The sequence below is a fragment of the Zea mays genome, chromosome 2 (assembly GCF_902167145.1).
Source record: "Zea mays cultivar B73 chromosome 2, Zm-B73-REFERENCE-NAM-5.0, whole genome shotgun sequence".
NCBI classification, from domain to species: domain Eukaryota; kingdom Viridiplantae; phylum Streptophyta; class Magnoliopsida; order Poales; family Poaceae; genus Zea; species Zea mays.
The window spans coordinates 238,201,023-238,220,135 of NC_050097.1; the positions used below are offsets into that span (position 1 = coordinate 238,201,023).

General features: G+C 41.8%; 1 pseudogene; it reads right to left on the reverse strand.

Annotated features, from left to right (window-relative positions):
* Nucleotides 1-13,596: 13,596 nt before the first annotated feature.
* LOC103648221 (zinc finger MYM-type protein 1-like) lies at nucleotides 13,597-16,364 on the reverse strand (annotated as a pseudogene).
* Between the last annotated feature and the right edge of the window lie 2,749 nt (nucleotides 16,365-19,113).

Genomic DNA, 19,113 nt, shown 5'->3' on the forward strand with positions numbered 1-19,113 from the left:
ACTTCATGCTTTTTATCTTCAAGATCTTGCTGCATTTGCAAGGCTTTGCTCAATAGCATACTCTACATAAACACAACCTTCGTCAGACATGTTTTTACTAGAAGCAATAAAAGTTAAGGGACAAGTCATTCACCTTGAAGTTGGAGAAAAATAAACTACCAACGACATGTTGTCGTCGGTAGCGGCTGATATCTGTTTCTAGCTTCGGGAATCCAATACTCCTGGACAGAGTGCTGATGACTTTGGCCCCTGTTTGGTCCCGAATACACTCTAATTTCTCATCATCAACGCCTCCGAAGAGGAGTGCCCCAGGTTTGTATCCACAGGATTGGGCATACTCTTTAAGCTCTTCTATTTCAGCTTTTGTTAGATGTTCTCCAACTAAGTTTTTGAACGCAAAGACTTCGTTTTCCGAAGCTTCATCAGCAATTTCTTTTCCTTTCTTTGACGCTGCGGTCACAGCTTCTTCGGCAGCAGTGGCAGCTTCCTCTGCAGCCATGTCTAGCAGCATTTGGTCAATATGTTCAATTGTGCTCTCTAAATTCAAATCTTCAGCTGAGGTAACTTCGGCGGCTGCGGCCTCCGAAGGTGCAATTTCAATATCTGCCCCCTCTGCTGCTGCTTGTGTTTTTTGGGCCGAAGCTCTTGGCGGCGTTTTGTCAATTACCTCTGTCACGGTAATGATTCTTTGTTTCTTTCCCTTGATTGTTTTCCTCAATTTCTCAGGCTCCTTGTCCTTCTGAAAAAACTTAGTCAGTTGAGGACCCAGTGGACTTAGCTTCGCAGGTAAGGATTCAGTCATTACCTTCAGAATTTCTTCAACAACAGCAGCAGAAGGTGATGCGGGGGTTTCTTCTGCTTCGGATATTTGTTGCTTCGGAGAAGAAGGTTCCTTTTTCTTTGAAATTTTCTTCTTTACTGGCTCTTTTTCACCCTCATCTAAGGCTTCAGTCGCCCTTTTCCTTTTTTGCCCTCTGGCACCTTTGTTCAGATCTTCGTAGTCTGGGTATTCGAAACCCAAGGCGTCCAATACTCGATTTAGCCTTCGTTTCGGACGGGTGCCGAAGGCTGCGGTCATCAATTGATCTTCTTTTTTTGAATAATTACCAAGTATCTCGTTGCACATCACTTCAATCGTATCCAGCCACTCTTGGCAAGGAGTTTTAAAATATTTTTTAAATTTGAAGTAGTAAGGCAAACGTACAAGTTCACCTTTTTTCTTCTCCCCCTTCAACTTCGGCATTTCCCATTCTTTTACACTAGGAAAAACCTTGAAGGCCAAGAATTCCTGGACCAGGTCCCTTGTACTAATATTCTCTGCAATTATTTTGAATTCAAACATTGCTTTTTGAGTTGGACCCTCTGGTAGCATGTGGCACTGGGGGCGAGTTTCTCCGAAGGTCAGTTCCAGTGGACTCTGCACAAGCTTTTCTTTATCATCATCAACCTTAACATAGAACCATTCTGATTTCCACCCTGCTGCCCATTTGCTTCGGTAGCTGATCACAGGATACTTCGTAGTTTTCCGATAAGCAAAATTATAACAACCAAAATTCTCATGTAAACCATCCTTTCTAGCCTTTGTCTGATAGTGCAGTTCGTGAACTCGACAGAAGCTGTCAGCAAATGGTTCCACCGCCTGGCTTCGGAGTGCCCAGATATAAACATTAAGCCTAACGATAGCGTTAGGAGTTAGCTGGTGAAAATAGATTCCAAAATTTTTCAATATCTCTGCAATAATCCCATGAAGGGGGAATCTTAATCCAGCCTTTAGGAAGCTCTTAAAAATAACAATTTCATCTTTCTCCGGCTTCGGGGTAGTCTCTTCTCCCCCGAAGCGTAATAGCTTCTTTTGATTTTCAGTAAAATAGCCTGATTTTACCATCTTGGACAGATCAGCCTTCGAAACAGTAGATTTCCCGAAGTCCAAGTGACTGGGTTTGCTTGGCGTGGCAAGGTGATAATCATCTTCGGGGTCAGTTTCCCCAGCATCTTCTCCTTCTGCTTCAGCGACAGCTTGTTCCGCATCATCACCAAGAATCTTCTCCGAAGTCACTAACCCGGATCGTTGCATGGCTTCGGAGATAGGGACAGTCTCTGAAGCTTCAGTTTCGTCCCCCTCACGCTCAACCCTAGCGGTAGAACGGACTCTGGCCATTTAACTATGAACTTGTGAAACTTTAATACTTTTTTCTCCGAAGCAGGCTTCAAGATGGAGCTTCGTTCAATTCTCACAAACAAGCTTCGGCGATGGTTAAAATTTTGGCAGCAAAACAGTGCAAATAGCAGTAAATGCTGTGGTAATTTCACACCTACTCGTCTGTTTATATAGTGCCGCAGGTAAGAAGGCGAAGCGCCAGGAGTTTTACACCAGGCGAACACCCGCTCGCACTCGCTGTACGGTGGACCGCAGTGACCGAACAGTAACTCTGCAAGGTGGGGCCGCTGCGCGCAGGGAAATCGAATCGTTTCTCGACAACGAGCTCAGGGAAGGTGTTTTTTGAGACCTTCGGCGCTCCGAAGCTTAAGAAACTTTTTTCACGGATCAAGCTCGTTACGAAAAACGATCTAGCACCGCGAAAGGGGCTACTGTTGGGTCTATGCTTCGACGCCGAAGGTCTTATAGAAAGAAGTGATCCTCGGATGAAGCTGTTCGTACAAGATAGCCGAAGGTACCTTTTCGTAGAGCTTCGGCATTACCAACCGACTTAAAGATAGAATGACATTTTAGTCCATAAAGGTCTGAGTCAATGTTGTAAGTTCTTATAAGGGGCATACTTGTAATTCCTCACAGGCTGCGTCCTGTGCCTATAAATAGTGAACAGTATTCCGTTACTGTTCACTCATTCTGGTATTTGCAACCGCATCTCTCGGAATACAACCTTTGTCAAGGCATAGGTATCATTGTATTTGATGATTCAATATATTAAGTGAATATGATATAATACATCTGTGAATCATTTACTCATTTTTATATCTTTTACTTTGCATTATCTTACAATATTTATTAAAAGTTTATTACGAAGGTTCAACTTCGTAATAAGACTCTTATCAACCTTCGTCCAAGGTTCATTATCCCCAAAGGAATAATGCTTCACGGACGAAGGACAGTATCATTTAACATTTTTATGTTGCCTTGTTCTTAATTCATAGCATTTGAGAACAAGTCCACAACAGACCCCGAAAAGAAAAAGGATGGTTAATGTGTTAGATGTTTTGGAGACAATTAAATCTTCAAGCATAACTCCAAAGAAAACTGTTGAAACTTCTGAAGTGTCTACTGAAGCCTTTGTTGTTGTAGCTTCGAAGCAACAATTTGAAACTGAAGTTGGGCCTTCAGAGCCCACCAAGGTAAAACCTTTGGAAACCGAAGAAACAAAAATTACAAAGGCAGCTTTGGAAGCCGAAAAAATAAAAATGTCAGAGCCAATTTTGGTTGAAGAAATTGACACTGCTGCCCCCGAAGCACCTTCCAAAATATGCGATTATATTGTGCGACATGCTTCGGGGAAGAAATTATCTGAAGAAGATATTTTTGAAGCTAATCACTATGCCAGAGAACTGAAATATCCGAAGGGGGCACTAGTGTTCAATGGGACAGACGAAGATGACTTCCTATACTGCCTCCCTGACAACAAAGAATTATCTGTCTGCCGGGAGATGGCTAGAAGTATGGGGTTTCCGAAGCTTGAAGCTGGACTCTACGCTATGACGAAGGACGATCTTGCGGATAGCCTTGCATATAATAGTCTGAAGGTGTGAGAATTGTATATTTGGAAATTTACAATTTTTGAATCATTCTTTTATTCTTATACTAATTCTTTTTCATATAGGGTTTAATACTGAGCAACGCTTTGAGAGCGCAAAAGAATGCCGAAGACGAGAGCTATAATATTGCTTTCAACAACCTACGAGCAGAGGTTATCAAGCTGAGGAACGAAGCTTTGGAAAAAGATAAAATTCTGCTTACACTAGTGGATAAAATAAAGGAAGACGAAGCTACCTCTAAGGCTCAAGCTGAAGCCCAAAAGTGTGAAATTCAGGATCTTCAGAAACAACTGGCCAGAGTTAAAGAAGAACGCATACTAGAAGAAACAAAACGAGAACTTAGTGATCAATGGGCAAATCATTTGGAAATAAATGCTGAAGAGCTTCGTGCTTCCAAGAAAAGGTACTATGATAAATCCATAGAGTGTGTTAAGAAGATAAAATCCAGCTTCGCCAGCGTTGGCGCATTCTCTAGCGAAGAAAATTTCACAAGGGGGAATCCAGAAGGCTCGATTGAGTGGATCAGTCACGAAGCTGAGGCCTTCGAGGAAATCTTGAATAGCCGCGGAGACATATGTGCTTTTTCAGGCGCCAGGGGGATTGCTACTGTTTTGGAAAGAAAGGTTGTAATCATGTGAAATCTTTAGCGCAATCTGAAACTGCCTTGTCTTCCGAAGATATAAAGGACCCCTCGGTCGAAGCAAGCCTGGTTGGTGGAAAAAATTTCACCGACATTTGGGACAATGGCGGCCGAGAAATGGCTCAAGAAATCATTCAAAGAAGCGAAAAAGGCATCCATGATGCTAGGAAGATAGCAGAGGCTGCTGAGAAAAACGCAGAGCCCGAAGGGCAAATAGGTATTAACTAGTGGTTTTTATTCTGTTGTAATTTTTGATTTCAGACTTTGTTCGTGGTTTGTAATAGTAATATAGCCGTATCTTCTCCTCCCTCAGAACCTGCTGAGGCATCTCCGGGCCCCCACCCGAAGGGGGACGACGAAATTAGAAAAATGGTCGAAGCCATCATGGACAAGGTTGTCGATCAGCTACTGAACGAAGCTGCAGAAGTAGTTCTTAGGGAAGATTAGATGCTATTGTTAAAATATTTGGAATGTAACATGTGTAATACATTGTAACTTTGAATGTAATATATAATCTATTTATAGTTCAATTCTTTACGATGCATGAAATTTTGCATACATACCGTTTTTTGAGCCTTCGGCGAAAAAACACCTTCCCTTCTTTTCATGCTTCGTGAAGAAAATCTTTTATATATCACAAGAATTTCCATACTTCTCTGATGAGGAATATCCAAGCTTCGTGAAAATATTCTCTGAAGCTATAAAAAGTTTTATGTTGTCTCTCTAATGAAGCTACACTTCTCAATTTATCTTGTGCCTTAGCACGATTTTCTCTTTTTCAAAACATTCTCCGAAGATCAATACTGTATCCCCTTCTTGTTCCACATGCAATATGATGTATGATGCTTATGTTATGCAAAATGATGTGATGATGTTATGTTATGCAAAATGATATTTGTGCCAAAGATACACACATCCCTGCAATAGAGCACACAATCTTTTTATATCAGCGCTGACTTTTCGCTGTAAGCCTCCCTTAGGAGCTTCTTCGCCTTTTACTTTCAGCGGAATCAGCGTTTATTTTTCGTTGTAAGCCTCCCTTAGGAGCTTCTTCGCCTTTTACTTTCAGCGGAATCAGCGTTTATTTTTCGCTGTAAGCCTCCCTTAGGAGCTTCTTCGCCTTTTACTTTCGGTGGAATCAGCGCTTATTTTTCGTTGTAGGCTCAGAAAACTTACACTGCTCTCCCTTAGGAACGACTTTTTACTGCTTCGAATAAATTGCACTGTGTCCCTTAGAACAAATTTTTGATAATTCAAAGGTCCTTCGTGCCACCATAAATTCGTATGCTTCGGCAACTCAAGCCTATGGAGAAGATATATTTTCATTATGGCAAAAGACGAAACTATTACAAGAAATTGACAAACGATAAAAAACACTTAGACTTCCCATAATTGTTCCTTATTAACAAAAAAAGTAATATTGAATGTAAAAATGCGAAAAAACTGTTGTCGAGGTAGGATATTTGTCAGTAAATGTGCTTCGACTCTGGCACAGTGCTATTGACTGTGCGAGCTTCGGACTCCTCTCTGAAGTCCCTCTGAAGGTGAGTGTGTTGACTCCCTTCTGGCTGCTGTCCTCGCTGCGTTGGTGGTGGCGGTGGAGGTTGTTGCCAAGATGCTTGGGGTTGACTTGCCGAAGCAACAGAAGTTGCAGAGTGATTGCCTACATATTCTGGAATGTAAGGCGAATGGTACGAAGCAGTGTGCATGACCTGCTTTGGCTGACTCTGTTGTGCTACAGCTTCTGCTATCTCATTTTGCTTCTGGATGGTGACGTGGCACATCCTGGTGGTATGGCCCTTGTCTTCACCACAGAATAGACAGTAAATTCTTCTTGGCTGATCCCCAAATCTTCCCCCGAAGCCCCTGGCGCCTCTGCCCCTTGGCGCTGGCGGCCGAACAGAGCTTTGTTGTTGCCCCGAAGCTTGCGAAGAGTATTGTGGCCTTTGTTGTTGGCTCCCTCTATCATCACTTTGGGTGGAGTTATGAATTGACCTAACGTGCCTCGGATGAAATCTTCCTCCGAAGCCCCTGGTCATTTCAGAGAACCTGAATGCCTCCTCCCTTCTTTGGCGGAAGTCATTGTCAGCTCGGATATACTCGTCCATCTTCTGGAGCAGCTTCTCCAAAGTTTGTGGTGGCTTCCTGGCAAAGTATTGCGCTGAAGGTTCCGGCCGAAGTCCCTTAATCATGGCCTCAATGACAATTTCATTGGGCACTGTTGGCGCCTGTGCCCTCAGACGCAGAAACCTTCGGACATACGCCTGGAGGTATTCTTCGTGGTCCTGGGTACACTGGAATAAAGCTTGAGCAGTAACTGGCTTCGTCTGAAACCCTTGGAAGCTGGTTATCAACATATCCTTCAGCTTCTGCCAAGAGGTGATTGTCCCTGGCCGAAGAGAGGAGTACCAGGTTTGAGCGACACTCTTGACGGCCATGACAAAAGACTTTGCCATGACTGCAGTATTGCCACCATACGAAGATATGGTTGCTTCATAGCTCATCAAGAATTGCTTCGGGTCTGTATGACCGTTGTACATGGGGAGCTGGGGTGGCTTGTAAGACTGGGGCCATGGTGTAGCCTGCAATTCTGTTGATAGAGGAGAAGCATCATCAAAAGCAAGATTTCCATGATGGAAATCTTCATACCAGTCGTCCTCATTGTAGAAGCCTTCCTGATGAAGCTCTCTGCGCGGAGGCCTTCGGTTCTGGTCATCTTGAACAAGATGACGAACCTCTTCCGAAGCTTCATCTATCTGTCTCTGAAGGTCAGCTAAACGAGCCATCTTCTCCTTCTTTCGTTGCACCTGTTGCTGAAGGATCTCCAGGTTTTGGATCTCCTGATCCAAGTTGTCCTCCGGAGGCGTTGGACTAGTGGCCTTCCTCTTCTTGCTTCGGGCCTCCCTAAGAGAAAGGACGTCCTGATTGGGGTCCAACGGCTGCAGAGTGGCAGCCCCTGTCGCTGAAGCTTTTTTCGGCGGCATGACGAAGGTGATGCTTGCCGAAGGTGTTCAAAGCTCAAGAAATGGAAGTGAGTTCACCGGAGGTGGGCGCCAATGTTGGAGACTTTGTTCTCAAATGCTATGAATTAAGAACAAGGCAACATAAAATGTTAAATATCAAATCCCTTCGTCCTTCGAAGCATTATTTCCCCTTGGATATAATGGATTTCGGACGAAGGTTATGAAGGTCACACCTTCATAATCATGATAAAAGATAAGAAAAGATTTATGCATAAAATATGGAAAATAACATGATTACTTTGAACATTATTATTAATTTATTTCTATTTATTTTACTTATATAAATAATAACAAATTACAAATGTACCTTCGGCTTGAAGGAAAGTAAGGGTACAAGCGAGATGCCAATGCCAAGTCAGCGTGAACAGTACGGGAGTACTGTTCATCTATTTATAGGCACGAGACGCAGCCCATGTAAAATTACATTAATGCCCTTTGCTTTTATCACTAACTCTATAGTAATTCTCTGAGGTCTAATTTGGCTTTTCATCTTTAAGTCGGTTCCCCTTTTCTGCTGTCATGCCGAAGCTTTTCTGTACATAGCTTCGTGATCGTTTCATCCTTCGTCACGATTGTCTTCCATTTCAGTCAAGCTTCGTCTTGACCATGCTTTTGTATATCCGCAACCTGATTCCGAAGATACATGCTCGCATACTTGGAAAACATTGTCAAATTATGTTTTTGAGGACCTTCGGAAGCCAAAGGCCCCCAACAGCAATGTACCCATGAAATGTTTTAAGGAAATATGGTGTTAGGTATTGTAGTTAAAATTTCATTTAAAGGTGAATATTCATTACTTAATTATTTTAGGAGAAAATATTGTATATTTATTTGCTATCATGAGTCACTTTACCACATAAAGGAATATTTTATATATAGCCTTAGAAGGGGTTAATCTATTCTAATAAATTGAAGCTATCCTCATTATTTCTTAAAATTTATAACTGAACTTATTATTTCAACTGTCATAAAAAATCCATTTTATAATTATTTATTAGGACACTTTCCTTTGATTTCTTTTACTAATTTCAAAAATCATAATTTTGGGTGTTACACCAGCAACACGTATATTACGAGCCTCTTCGGCTTTCTCACGGTGAATGGCATCACAGTGTTTCCATGCTTCACCATCGGATGTGTGCACCATCTTGTCAGGATTGTATTGTTTGCCATTTTTGTGTCATGTCATCTGTTTCGTGGATTCCTCGGTCATGTGTAGACGCTGGACCCTCGGTATGAACGGAAGGTGGCGTAGGATTGTCACGGGGATGTCGAGCTGCCTCTTCTGTCCATCACCAGAGTATACCTCCATGAACCTAAACGATTTACACTTCGGACAGTACTTTGCCTTCGCATATTCTTTCCTAAATAGCACGCAACCCTTCGGACAAGTATGTATCTGCTCATACGTCATCTTGAGTGCACGAAGGAGTTTCAGTGCCTCGTACATGCTCTTTGGCAGAACGTGGTCCTCTAGAAGCAGGCTACCAATAACTATCAACAAGCCATCGAATGTGTCTCGACTCATGTTGTAATGTAACTTGAACGTCATTACACGCTCAATGGCATCCAGTTAAGAAACCTTTGTTTGGCCGTGAAGGAGCTTCTGTGTCGCGTCAAACATGTCGTAGAACGCCTTTGCGGTCGGCTCTAGCTCGTCCTATGTACATCCTTCGGTGAACTGTGCCTCATGATAGTCGTTTAACATATCCGCTACCCCGGCATCAGCATCATAATCCTCGACACATTATCTCACCACCTCCTCTCTCGTATGATGCAAAGATCTGCATATGTACATCGTATCTCTTTCGAGCCGGAGATGCCTTACTGGTTGATGTGATCTACGACGATGATGCGGAAATAGAGGTTATACCTAGGGTGATGGTGCAATTAGGCTAGCGGGGTTGTGGCGGTTCGGTGCAGTGGCGACGCGTCGCGGTGCAGGCAGACCCGCAACAGCTAGGAAGGCCTCTGCAAAAAAAGAACAAAAATATGTCAACAAAAAAATCGACAGCACCTCCCCTACACCGCGAGGTTTCCAAAACCTACAAATAAAACTAACAGCACGATGGCTGACATTCACACACATACCAACGGCATGATGACCGAAAATCACATATACATCAGTAAATGTACCATAAAAGACAATATGATCAAGGCACATGTTCATGGTAAGGGCCAATGCCATGACTGAAAAATATGGACTGCTATTTTGTTGACAAACCTACACTCGCAAAGCAACATAAACTAGCAGAACCATATGATCCAACTAATTATTAGCACATCATAATAAATTACATCGACGACATATTTCATCCATGCATTTTTTGTTAGCTAAGTAGTTGGTCTTAGCTTCATCCACTATTCTAACTGTACGTATATTTCATCCACGCATGCATATATTAATAAGATCATATAAACGGAGACAATGAAATGTATACCTTAGTGGAGCTCCGACGAGAGGGATGGTCGGAGCCAGGGACGAGAGGGATGGTCGAGAGGGCGGTGGGGTTGGTCGGGTGGCAGGGCTGGACGGCGGCGGTTGGCCAGCGGTGGGGATGGATGGCCGGTGGTGGGGATGGATGGCGGCGGCGATTGGCCGGGCGGTGGGCCGGGGTTGGCCGGGCGGCGTGGGTTGGACGGCGGTGGGGGTTGGACGGCGGTGGCAGGTGGGTTGGACAGCAGTGGATGGCTACGGCGTGGAGAAGAGAAAGAAAAATGAAGAGAAGAAGAAGGCCAGTTAAGACTATGTAAACAGACTTTGTCGAGTGTCGCGATCTAGCAGTCGGCAAAGTTATTTTTTAATTTAAAAATATACTTTGCCGAGTGTCCTCGATCTAACACTCGGCAAAGCTGTCTTTGTCGAGTGCCCTTTGATAAGCACTTGACAAAGATTGTTTTATTTTTTTTTAAATACGTTGTCGAGTGTTCCACGGCAGGCACTCGGCAAAGAATGTTTTACGGAGTGTCTTATTTTGACACTCGACAAAGTTTATTTTTATTCTTTTCTTTTTTCCAACCAAATTTTTTGTGGTTTGTTCCTACACCATGTATACATACATGTTCAGTTTTGGCACAATTATAATAGTGTTTGCTAGTTATTTGATTTAGTTTGTTTAATTGAATTTTTCGGATGATTCAGATTTGAATTGCAAGTCACTCGAAAAATAGAAACGGTGAATGCAAAAATGATATGAATGTTATTGAGCACAAGTTACGGCCTATTTCAGGAACAGACCGGAATTTTCGAGCACCATCCTCACGAAACATGATTGTGAACTTGCCACACAGTTGTTTAAAAATTGTATAAAACACAAACAAGTCAGAAAATCATGAAACTTGTAGACATGTCATGATTTCATATGTAGAGCCTATGATAAAATTTTGAGAATGTTTCGTGATATGTGTAGAAACCAAAGAGTCCTAAACATGAAATCATAGAACTTCAATTTAAATCTGCTAGGTTTCTACACATAGTATGTGATAATTTTCACAAAACATTCTCAAATTTTTATCATATGCTCTACATATGATATCATGACATGTCGACAAGTTTCATGATTTTCTGACTTTGTTTGTGTTTTATACAATTTTTAAATAACTGGATGGCAAATTTACTGTCATGTTTAGTGAGCATGGTGCTCGAAAATTCCAGTCTGCTCCTTAAATCGGATGTAACTTGTGTTAAATAACATGGATACCATTTTTACATTCATGATTTTACATTTTTCGAGTGACTTGTTGTTCAAATCTGAATTATCTGAGTAAATTCGATTAAACGAACAAAATCTAATAGTTATAGCAAACACTTTTTGTAATTGTGCCAAAATGAAATATGTAAGTCTACATAGTGTAAGAACATAGTAGAAAATGTTTGATTGAGAAAAGAAAAATAAATAAAAATATACTTTGTCGAGTGTCCAAGGTAGACACTCGTCAAAACATAGTTTACCGAGTGTCAGTCTAGAGACACTCGGCAAAGAAGCTTCTTTGGCGTGTCGAGTGCCAAAGGCCGGCGCTCGGCAAAGTTAACGGTCGTCGGCTATAGACGGTTGCTGACGGCCCTTTGACGAGCGTCTCGATTCGCCGAGTGTTTAGCACTCGGGCAAAGTGGTCTTTGCCGAGTGTCTTCCTGTGCCGATGCTCTCGATAAACGTGGCTGTTACCGAGGGTAGGATTTTGCCGAGTACGGATCTTTGCGAAGCGCCGAGCACTCGACAAAGAGCCGGATTCCTGTAGTGATGTGACATCGAATCTGCACAAGCACATGCATGTTCATCAATATTTTTGCGACATAAAAAACTAGTTTTGTGATTTGTCAAACAACTACTAGCTACCTTCATAAAGATGGCGTCGCCACTGTGACTTGATCGAGCATGAGCATGTTCCCGCCCACGTGCTCCACGCCTGCATCGATCATCCGCAGAATAGAACCATCATGCGCCGTGTTTGTTAGTAGCCAAATCTCGAAACAAATTTAGCTAGCTATCGACAGACCCAATCGAATTCAGACGGGTATTATTTGGCTTCGCCTGAGCGACGACGTAAGTCAGAGGGCGAAGTTGATGCCGCTGATGTGCTTGTACCTAGAGGTGATCATGCCCAGGACGGTGCCGCGTTGCCGCAGACCATGTCAACGACGGTGCGGATGGCGCGTCGCCGTCGAAGCCGGTGCACCGCTGGGAGAGTAGCTGGAGCAACTTGTCGCAGGCCAGCGCCGAGATCTGGGACATGGCCTGGTTGTACTGCCGGCTCACCTGAGGGTTCTTCTTCTCCATGTAGTCGAACGGCGGCCATATCGAACGCGCCGCAGCCGTCCAGCACAGCCTCCGCCATATGCTGCCTTTGCATTGTTGACGTCATTTTATGTCGTCGTTTTCACTTTTAGACAAAGCGTTTCATCAGATTTATACAATACAATAATAATATTTCCGTGACTGTCGTTTATTAAGAGCATCTCCAAGAGGAAATGCAAAAAAAAAATCCCCAAAAACTGATTATGGAGGGCATATTGAACGTTTTGTAGGGGTGAAATAAATGGTAACTCCAACAGTTTCCTCAAAATAAAAAACTGAAATAAAACTGGGCTAACTTTTAAAAATTGCTGGCCCATTTTGCCTAAATCGCATCCCATTTGTTGCATACGGCATATAGTTGGTTTTGACTTTTACGCTGCAACTCTCTGGGAGCTGTACTCAGCCGCCACCAGCCGTTACCAGGTGCCAGCCGCGTGGGATTTCATGCGCGATCGACAAATCATTGCATCACGACAGCAAGTTTTCAAGTATGGTTTTTTCTCTCCACCGTGATATAAGTTTTTGCATCTTAGCTTGACCGTAATCAGGAATTTTATAAATAAAACAATTGTTTGACGTCTAGATTGGTTATGGCTCGACTAAGCCTTTCAATGCAACTAGTATTGGAATCATCATTAGATGAGGAAGATGATGATTATTTTCTCGCTGTAACGCATGTGGCCACGAATACGAATGAATCTGATGATGACAAGAAATATCGTGGTTCTATTCAAGGGCATCGAGTCCTTCGGCGAGACAGAATAGCAGGGCATCATAGGCTATATCAAAATTATTTTTCAGAGAATCCTACATACGGACATTGCTATTTTCGACATCGGTATGTATATATTACACATATTTTTTTGCATTTTTTTTAAAAACTAGTGTACGCATGCGTCTTATAATCTTTAAATGCAGGTTTCGAATGAGGCGTACATTGTTTGAACGCTTATGGAAAGAGGTAGAACAACACCATATTTTTTTATCTCTCTGACATTACATAATTTTTTATATTAATTTATGTAGTATATATATAGTTAGTTTGTGGGTCAGCATCACCATTCATTTTGCGTAGGTGGTATTGCTGGACCAGAGCTAGCCACGACGTACACAAAATTTAGATCATTATTTGTGCTGTGTGTACCAAAGAATAGACCTGGAAAATTCCATTTTTTGGTAATGATGAATTAAATTTTACTTCTGAGGGCTGAGGAAATATGGTGGCCACTTTTTTTTTAGTAAGATTACTCTTGGAGGATCGGAATGGAAGCTTTTGTTCCTTTAGCCTTTTAATTTCGGTATGTAATTAAGCTTCCATAGTACCATCGTGTGTGAGTTGTGTTACTATCAGTGGCGGACGCAGGATAAAATTATAGGTGGAGCGACATTATAAAAAGCTAAATCACTAGACCAGATCACAACTCACAAGATAAAACTAGTTTTGTGATGACAATCTAGAGACTAAGTAATAATAATAATAGAAATGTTTCATAATAACATGCATACCGAAATTTCTCTCTTAATCTGCAGTGCGGCACCAAAATCACCAACAAAAATCCAATCTACAGTTAGAAAAGATGTATATTAGATGAACATCAATACAAGAAAAGTACATTGATGTAAATAGTACAGTGAATATACCACTAAGTTGTCAATCTTGTAGTTGTGACTCGAGGCAATTGCATTCTTCTAGTTTTAAGACGCTGGAATCTTCTAGTAATAGTCTCATCATCAAGGGATTTGAATATCTCTTTCTCCGTATAGCAAACCATCAAATCATTCATCCAATCATCTTCAATTTTGTTACGCAATTCTCTCTTAATGATGTTCATTGCCAAAAATATTCTCTCAACACTTGCTGTTGAGACGGGTAATAACAAGGCCAACTCAATTAGCTTGAAAACCAAAGGGAACACAAGATGCTTTTTAGTTTCAACCATCTTCATAGATAGAGATGCAATATCTTCACAAGTACCAAAAGCAGCATGCCTTCGCACGTGGACAATGTATGTCTCAAGTTGCTCTCTTAACATTGCACATTCAATAACTGAAAAATCCTTATCATATAGAGTACCAAGTCGAACAAGTTTCTCTATATCAAAACCGCAAAATAAGTTCTTTGGATCGAGGCAAGAAAAGCAAACAAGCAACTCGCTAGAAACTTCATTAAAGCGATGGCATAACTCAGTGTTGATTTTATCAAGAACAACAAAGAATATCTCGGTGCGGTAGTAGTGAAGGTTTGTGATTGTGAAGCCATCTCGCCTTGAACGGCCTCTAATAGGCACTTCTTCATCCATATCTACCACAGGAATACCCTTTTGAGCACAGAATTCTTTCACGCTTTGAAAGAATGACTCCCAACCACTATCTGTCCTCATTGTAGCCATTCGGGTTTTCACAACATCAAGCAACTCCATAGCATGAACAATGTTGGCATTCTTCCTTTGCAAGGTTTGAGAGAGCTCATTTGTGATTGCAAGCATTTTCAACATCAATTTTAAAATGAAAACAAATTTGAAGCTCTCCATTTTTTCAATCAACCCCGCTGCCTGTGTTGGTACACGGCCATCTTCATGCACAATGGTAAGAACATGCAATACTGAGTCCCACATTGTCTCTAATCGAAGCAATGTTAAATAATGTGAACCCCATCTTGTGTCACCAGGTCTAGCAAGGTTAGTTTCTTGATTCACACCTCTACCAGATAAAATTTCACCCCTTTCTAGTTTTTCTAAAATATTCTGGTGGTGTTTTTCTTTTAGAGCATCCCTTCTCTTGCAAGATGAGCTTGTGGTGGTGACAATTAAGTGGATGTACTCAAAGAAGTCATGAACTGATTGGCAACAAGCACTACTAGCAATAGAAACCACCACAAGTTGAAGTTGATGTGCAAAACAATGAACATAATAGGCATGTGGATTAATATCAAATATCTTTCTTTGTAAGCCATTAAATTCACCTCGCATATTCGATGCTCCATCATATCCTTGCCCCCTGATCTTGGATATAGATAATCCATGGTGATCAAGAAGGCCAAAAATAGCTTCCTTCAAGGCTTCTGATGTAGTATCCTTGACATGCTTGAGCGCAAGAAACCGTTCCATCACATGGCCTTGATTATTCACATATCTATCTTACAAAAAATTAGTTAGCTAGGCAACACGACATGAAAATAAAATATGAAACTACAATATGCAAATAAAATATGAAAGTACTATTACCTTAATATCACCGCCATTTGTTCTTTAACAGAAACATCACGTGATTCATCAATAAGAATAGAGAAGTTTCTATCTCCTATTTCTCCTAGGATGTTCTCTGTGATCTGTTGAGCGCAACACTTTGCAAGATCTTTTTGAATATGTGGTGATATCATAATGCAATTTCTTGGAGCACGCTCAAAAGCATCTCTCACTTATTTAATTTTATCTTTCATCCAATAAATCAATTCTAGAAAATTTCCCTTATTTAGCGAACTAGATGATTCATCATGACCACGAAAAGCCAAACCTTGCATCAAAAGAAATCTGGAACAAGCCAATGAAGAAGTCAAACGAATTTTATAAAGGTCTTCAGCCTCACGACTGGCACTAGACATGATAGTTGATATGCTTTGTCTTTGGTTGTTAAAATCATCAAAATGTAACCTAGCATTGTTGTGGATACTGTTAACACCACCAACATGTGATTTCAACCTTTCAACTGCATCTTTCCAATTATTATACCCAACTTTAGTGAAAGCTTCATATTTATCACCTTTCACTGCTTGCTTAAAAAGAAAGCAATAAAAGCAATACACTGCATCTTTTGATTCAATATACTCCAACCAATCATACTTGTCATACCATTCCTCTTTAAAAGGCCTTAAACTTTGTTCATACTGTCTATGAGGGAAATCTAAACCCTTTGGTTGGCATGGACCATTTAGAACATATGCCCTTCTCACTTGGTTTTGGACATCTTTATCATATTCATAAATTTGCCTCCTTAAAGCGGGATCTGCAACTATGTCATCCGGATTGAACGTCCCTCCAACAGTTGGTGTGTTATTCACATTATTATTAGCACTAGTGCCAGAGCCTCTTGAAAGTGGCTGGAAAAACCTTCTCATTTGCTTCACCCAATGTTTCTGTGAGGTTTAAAGGCCTAAAAAATCATAGAAACAATATCCAATAAAACACATCAGTTGACAAATTGTTAACTTGAATTCTATGGGCTGGAGCATTTTGCCGAACACCTTGCGCTCACCAATGGACTTATGGACTGTTGCCCCAAATTGGCTCTATAAATCTAAATCAATAAACTGCTATCTAAATCACTAAACTGCTTTGTTGCAAAGCTGCTATAGGACCAAGCGACCAAGCGGCGTGCGCAGAGGTAGATCAAGCGGCGAGCGCAAAGGCAGATCTAGGCATGGAACAGAACGGAAGGACCAAAGGATTTACCGCTCGGTGGCTGGGTCCTGGGCTCCTGGCCTCGACGGCGGGGCCGCTGGTCGAACGGCGGAAGAAGAACGGCCGGCTGACTGGGCGTCTGGGCGAACGGCGGAGCTTGCGGCTGTTGGCGCCTGGTGGGCCGCTGCAGTTTTGGTTTCCTGGCGAATGGCTGGATGGCGACTCGCTCCTATTCCTATATCATATTATGAAGATTATAAAATTTGAGGTGGGGCCATGGCCCACCTTGCCCTCACTGTGGATCCGTCGCTGGTTACTATGAATCTAGTTCTATTGCGCAGACGTTTTGAGGGACTCAAATTTCTAAGCAACACTAGTCGATTGCCTGTACGTTGCGACGACTTACAACAATATCCACGTAAACTATCCACAAAACAAATTCAAGATTTTTTTATTGATTGTCTCCCCTCTCTGTATAATATTTTTTTGATTTGGCTAACTGATGTTATTGTTTACTTCATGCAATATGTCATGGTACAACACGACCAATGAAGTGAGCGATTAGAAGAAAGTTCACAACGACTGACTGAACGAACAGAGATTATAAAATGACATAATTCCATCATACATAGACCAAATAAGAGAAAGCTTGTGAGCTCAAGTTTCTAAAATAAGTCACATGAACTCAAACTTATAAAAAAGATGGATCAAAATATGAAGTGATTGCTAAAGTCAGGCATCAATAAAAACTGGATGCGCTTCATATAAATTATGCTACTTTGTAGCAATTACTGACGTTTAAAACCAACAAATAACCTTTCATTTTACTGTTAGTGTGACAAATCATTATTGCTCTATCCAATTCAGCAACCTCAAACACCATGGAGTCCATTGCGTCAATGTGGTCTCAGAAACGACCTAATACTTGCAAGAGCCAAGAACTTCGTGTCGTGCTTGGGCTGTAGCCTCGGCCCGTAGTGCTGACCGGCCCGACATGATTATATTTTTTATTTTACAAAAAAACGTATATACATATATACAATTTATATTCAATATTTAAAACATCTGAGCATAATGTTCTACTGGTTAGACAGCTTCACACAGTGTCCCCCGCCCTTCTTCCATCAGGGTATGGGTTTGAACCCCACCTTCTGCACTGTTTTTTAACATTTTACGCTGATTTAATTAAATGGATCGACGGGCTAACGTGCTGGATCGGCATAGTCTGCAGGCCGGCATGACGTGTCTGGGCCAGAGTTGTGGCCCGCGGGTGTCTCGCCCGTGCCGGGCCGCTGTTTGGCCATCTATAGGCGTGCAACGATTAATTTAAAATACTTGTGATGGGTTATTTGTAAAAAGATGATGCGGGACGACTATTAAAACTGGTGTTTTAAGTATAGTATAGATTATGGCAAAACCAAATTTATGCTGCAGGGTGGTGGGAAAGTTGTTCATTGTAACAATGTTGGGGATAAAGGGTTGTAGACCTCGGTTTAGGGGGGTGATAATGACAACTTGAGAGTATTATGACCACCGTATGTTCTGCAGAAACAAGGTAAGGGAGATCACAATAATGCTAGTGATTGGGCTTACGAGTTATTTATGTCCTTCTTGATTGAGATAATCAACGGTCCTTTTAAAAAAAATCGAAAAGGTTAAGTTTAAGCTAGGTCTAAGTGTCAATAGAGTTGTCGGAGGCTTAAAGTAGTGATAAAACCTTTATTTTCATTTAGTTGTAAAATAAAAGATGACATGAGACGAGTAACTTAATCTAGGTGTGTTTAGTTAGGTGTAATGGTGCACACTAGTAAAACTAGTGCCAGTTACATCCAAAAAAGCCCACAAAAAGTTTAAAAGAAAACCCACTGAAAAAACGATTGAAACAAGTGAGTTGAAGAGCATACACTTGCATCAGATGTATCCAGTGACTCACCAGATAAAACACAAGATGGAGAGTGCCCTGTCGGTGTGTCTTGTGTGCACCAAGTTTGGTGCATCAAACAAGGCACTCAGACAATGCGCAAAAGTGGCATCATAAAATGCACAAAATAGACAATACCCTTTTACTTATGAACAATTCGGTTCAAAGATTTACGTTCTTAAAATTCCCATGCCAGTATAGAATTAGCAATTAGGGTGCCAATTGAGGACGCAACATAATAGATGATACTGTTTAACATTGTTTGCAAAGTGAAGTTTAAAATAGAGTATAAGGCTGGTGCCAATGGAGGCGGCAGCGAGGGTGGGAGGAAGCCGGTGCCGCCTGAACACGGGCGAGAGAGGGGCCCCAGGCGACGCAGCTCGTGCCTAGCGAGAGCGAGCGGTATCGTCTCGCTCTCGCGGTCTCGCCCGCGCTGTAGCGTGCACCCGGGCGAGAGGTGGGCCAGAGCGAGGCGCTGGTCGGGCGGATGCGCGGGCGAGAGCGAGCTGGCGCGATTTGATTGGTCCACATGGCGCCATATGTGCTAGCCGTTGCAACTAGTAGTTTT